General features: G+C 37.1%; 1 non-coding gene across 1 annotated transcript; it reads left to right on the top strand.

Annotated features, from left to right (window-relative positions):
• The first annotated feature begins 2734 nt into the window (after positions 1-2734).
• LOC111821355 (U6 spliceosomal RNA) lies at positions 2735-2842 on the top strand. Its single transcript, XR_002824788.1, has one exon. It is a non-coding gene; the product is annotated as a U6 spliceosomal RNA (small nuclear RNA).
• The last annotated feature ends 2595 nt before the right edge of the window (positions 2843-5437 follow it).

The raw sequence follows: 5437 nt of genomic DNA on the forward strand, positions 1-5437 counted from the left end.
TAATACACTTGGTAATTCAGCACACATGGGTGTCCTTAAAGCTTAGAGAGTTTACCCGGGGTGAGTTGGGATGCAAACATAACACTTTACACCTATTTCTCACTTATCAACTATCTCATTATCTGACAATTTGCCTTTACAACAAAAGTAAAAAATCTACTATCTATTTTGCACATTAATGACATACTGAACGCTGAAGAGGCGAGAGTAATGCTGGCTGTGATGGTTAAGGTTATGTGTCAACTTGGCTGGGCCCTGATTTTCAGTGGTTTGGCAGTTATGTAATGATGTAATTTGGCAATTATGTAATGATATAGTCATCTTCCGTTTTGTGATCTGATGTGGTCATTCTCCATTTTCACATAACACTGATTTTTGTATAATGACCTGGTGTTTGGAACCTAACCATGTTGATAAGTAAGGAGTGGGTGTATTGTCCATTAGATCCCTTAGAGCTCTCTGAGATCTCTTTTTATTAATTTCCTGGTTGAATCAGAAGAACTCTGGGTTTGGATATTGGAGTTATATTTTGCAGTGTTTGCCCTGTGACCTCTGGTGGGAAATCTTGGGCCTCTTCAGTCTTGTGCTTTCCCAAGGCTAAAGGAGGTTGGGGTAGTAGAGAGATAAGAATAGAAACTGCTTTGAGTCAGCTTCAAGCATAAGAAAGGTGTATGTTTGGGATTCCTACTTGTGCTTTCTATTTGCCTTCCTTCTCGTCACTTATATTCCTCTTCACTGAGAGAAAGCGATCTGATAAATTCAGTTATCTGAATTGTAGCACCTTTTGAATCTTAAATGAGGATGCATTGAGCTGGGGAAGAGGCCAATCCCACCCAAACCACATGCTGAGAATGAGGGACAAGGTAGTGTCTCAAAAGGAAATCACAGTCCTACTAGGAAACGGGAATGGATACTGGGCAGCCTCAAAAAACAAATCCTCACTGTCTCTGATTTGTTTGGTTACAGGAACACACACTTTTCATTTTGGCTTACGTGTTTTTGCCAATCTGAGCTGAGTTTTCTGTCCCTGCTTCTGAGAGGTAGCGTTGTTGTCATGGAGAGAACATGACCTAATGAGGAGACAGGGATTCTGGCTCTCTTGGGTCACTGACAAGCCGAATGACCTTGGACAGTATCATTTTACCTCTCTGGTTCTCAGTTTCCCTTTTTTGTAACATTAGGAGTTTAGGTATAGAATTTTTTTTCAAAGTACCTCCCAGTCCGAAATACTGCAATTGTTTTATTTTCTGTCTATTGATTTCTGTAGATTTCAACTCATAGCGACCCTAGCGGACAGAGTAGAACTGCCCCTTAGGGTTTCCAAGGAGCGGCTGGTGGATTCGAACTGCCAGCCTTTTGGTTAGCAGCCGAACTCTTAACTACTGTGCCAGGGCTCCACACTCAAAATAACAGGGAGATGAAAAACACCCCAATGAAGGTTGACCACTGTGTCTGTCTTTGGTCTAATTTCTTTCTACCTCCAACATATGAGAGCAGGAGTGATGTATTCTGTGTGTACTGCACAAATGGATATCTGGCACCTGGTTCTTGATCATTTTTATAAGTGATGTTCAGACTAGGATAACTCAAGTGAGTGGAGGCTGTAACTGTGATAGGAATGTTACTGCTCTAGCAGCGTTCCTTATGCTTTTAGTTAATGGTAAATGAAACAATTACTCTGTTCTGGAAATGCAAATGGAAGGAAAAGACAATTTTCCTTCTTGAATGGCTGAGATGCAGCCTCAACCAGAGGCAAAAGGATGCAAGTGTTGACCTCTGGAAGTCCTGTCTTTGCCCATCCGTTCTCCACAATGCTAGCCTTGAAGGAAAAATGTCACGTATCTTCTTGCATGTTCTGTCACACACTGAGTAATGTGGCCCCCTGCCCCCAGTGGAGAATTTTAATGGTAACAGCTGTCTTCAGGGACAGATTGTGACTTGTCTTTTAAAGGAAGATGAAATCTATTAAGACAGTGCAGACAGAAGAGAAAAGCTATGTCCCTGGGAGGACAGCTCTAAAGGAAAGCGTTGTTAGTTCCTTTCTTGCCCTCTCTCCCCTCCATCTCTTTCTCTCTTCATTAGAAGAGTGTACCCTTCAACTGCTCTGTTTTGTGTCGATTATTATGGTTGCTTGTATATAAAATTGCTGCTTGGTGTGTATAATTTATAAGCTCTGCAAGATGATAAATAGTCCCAAGTAAGAAGAGTGATTTGTGTTAAAGTCTTCATAGTACTTTTGTAAATGAATTTAATTTCTTGGGGGAAATTGTCTGTAACTTCCTGTGGAATATTAGTTCACTGCTTCATAGCTGGTATTTTTTTGTCATCCTATTTGCCTTGTTTTTGTTTTTCTCTCTGATTATTGGTTTGAACAGACTTTACCTGAACATATGAGATTATATAGAAAAATCCTGATGAACTGAGAAGTTCATAGAAACAGAGAGGCTAGCTGATTTATTTTTCATAGTTTTTTTTCTTAACCTCTTGTTAGAATTCTTTCTAATTTAAGTTTATTCTGTGCTGTAGTCCGGTGTCAATTAATGAGGGTGATTTTGCTCCCGAGGGGATATTTGACACTGAGTTAAATTTCAAATAATTATTTCATGCTGAATATACTTATACTAAGAAATTATTTGTTGTTTATCTGAAATTCAGATTTAACTGGGTGCCCTGTATTTTATCAGGCAACTTTTTAGGGAGGGTAATCATAGCTACCTGATGTGAAGAACTCAAAGAGTGCCTGTGTTGACATCTTCTGCACTAAAATTGGACCATTAAAGAGAAATTAGCCTGGTCCCTGCACAAGGAGAACACGAACATTCATGAAGTGTTTCTTTTTCTTTTTTTGTACATTTATAATTGTAAAAAAATTAGAAACAATGCAGATGGACATCAGAAAATGAATAAATTATTGTGGAATAATCTATAGCAATTAAAAGGAATATAATAACTCAATCAAAAACTTGAGAAAGGACATGAATGGACACTTCCCCAAAGAGGATATTCAGATGACCAATAGACACATGAAAAGATGCTCAACATCATTAGTCATCAAAGAAATGCAAATCAAAACCACAATGAGCTACCAGTTCGCTCCCGCTAGGAAAACCTATGGGGCAGTTCTACTCTGTCCTATAGAGTTCGCTATGAGTTGCAAAGAGTAGGATGGCCAAGATAAAAAAATAACAAGCGTTAGAAGGGATGTGGAGAAATTAGAACCCTCATCCATTGCTGATGGGAATGTGAAATGATACAGCTGTTGTGGAAAACAGTCTGGCAGTTCCTCAGAAACACTAGAGGTAGAACTGCCATACAGCCCAGCAATTCCACTCTTAGTACATACAGTAGGGATCTAATAGAAGTGACATGAACAGACATACACACACCTATGTTCATTGCAGCACTAGTCACAATAGCAAAAAAATGGAAATAAACTAAGTGCCCATCAACGGATGAATGAGTAAGTAAAATGTGATAAAATACATACATTGAAATACTACTCAACGATAAAGAAAAATGAGTTCCCAAAACGTCTTGGAACATTGATGAACCTGGAGGACATTATGCTGAGTGAAATAAGTAAATCACACAAAAAACAAATATTATATGTTCTTATTTTTATGAAATGTCATGAACAAGTAAATATACAGAAACTAATGTTCATTAGTGGTTACCAGGGATGAGGGTGGGGAGAAGGGGATTCTTTCTCTAGATAGTAGTCACTTGTTATTTTTAATGATGAGAAAGGTTTAACACTGAATGAGGGTGAAGTGTATACAGCTTGACAAAGGTAAATGATGTCATTAAAAAGTACACAAGAAAAAAGGACCTGTGGGTAATTGCTATGGCATATATAATTTTGAAACAATAGCAAAAACAACCAAAAAATATATGTGCGGGTATGTAGGTATGTAGGCATACACGTATATACAAAAAACAAATAATGAGAATGTTCACGCGTTGTGAAGAATGTAACCAAATGTCACCAGCAACTTGTATTGAAATTGTTGAATGGGAACCTAAACTATTGTGTAAACCTTCACCGAAAACACAATAAAATACTATTAAAAACAAAAAAATGAATATAGTAAATCTATATGCATCAACATAAATACATTTTGAAAACATAATATTTATTAAAACATAATTAAAAGAATATGTTCCTTCCAGATAATCACATCTCTGTTTCTCTTACTTCCTTCAAATGTTACCTTTCTCAAATGTCACCTTTATAATTGGGCCCACCCTGAGTACCCCATTTAAACTGATCTCTTCCATTCCCACTCCCTGTACACTCTCTGGCATTTCAATCCACCTGCTCTGTTTTTTCCCATAGCACTTACCATCCAATGCTATATAACTTTTTATTTATTGTCTTTGTCTTCCTAGTAGAATGCAAACTCCATGAGAGCAGGAATTTTTGTCTCTTTTGTTCACTGCCAAATCTTTTGCACTTCAAATACAGCCTGGCTCAATAAGTGTTCTCTGAAAGAATAAATATAACATTATTCATTCATGATTCTATGAATGAATACAACATTTATGTAAGTCAACCTCCAGTTTAAATTTTCTAATGGATACACAGAAAATCTATGATAATGTTGTTCCTTGGGGACAAAGGAAGGAAAACAAGACTGAAGATTTTAAGAAACTCCAATTTTATCTGTAAGTGTTTATTTTAAAAAAGTGAAACACACGAAAAAGTGATAATATTTATAGTGCCAGTAGTCGTCAGATAGGTTTTTTTTGTACTTTTCTGTATTTCAGTGGCAAAATCGGTATTTTATGGACACAATGAGTTTGGGAACCCCCAGTTTCAAACATCCCACTGCGAAGACTTGTTGTCTAACCCAGAGCAAGTCACTAAACGTCTCTGACCCCCAACTTTCTATCTATAAAATAGGCAGAATAATACTTATTCTACTTCTCTCACGAGGTAGTTTTTGGATCAAATGAGATAATAAATGCAAAAGTCATCTGAAAAATAAAAAGAACTGCATAAATGTAAGATGTTATTATTGCCATCAATATACAAAACCACAGTGAATCCCACAAAGTGCTAATGCTGTATATATTTTGTAAAGCACTTAGCTGGAGTCGGCACTTAATAAATGAGAACTAACACAAGTGAATTGTTTCCACAGTTAAGATAGACAGGCAGGAACAGCAGTTAAGAGATGGGAGGCTGAGTAAGAGATTACTATCTGTATTGATAGAGAAGCTATTAAAAGCAGAATGTGATTTTTTAACATCCCCAGGACCATGATAGAAATGAATAAAATTTTGTGCACTTTATCATTTGTGACCCAGAAAAGAGAACCCTGAAGGCATGAAAAGTCTTAAAATAAATTATTTGTGTTCAAAAGGAGGCAACATATTCCACTGATTTGACCATTTCAGTTTCTCCATTCAGGATACAAATAAAAGATGGGGGCAC

This window comes from Trichechus manatus, unplaced genomic scaffold (genome assembly GCF_000243295.1).
Source record: "Trichechus manatus latirostris isolate Lorelei unplaced genomic scaffold, TriManLat1.0 scaffold00078, whole genome shotgun sequence".
NCBI classification, from domain to species: Eukaryota; Metazoa; Chordata; class Mammalia; order Sirenia; family Trichechidae; genus Trichechus; species Trichechus manatus.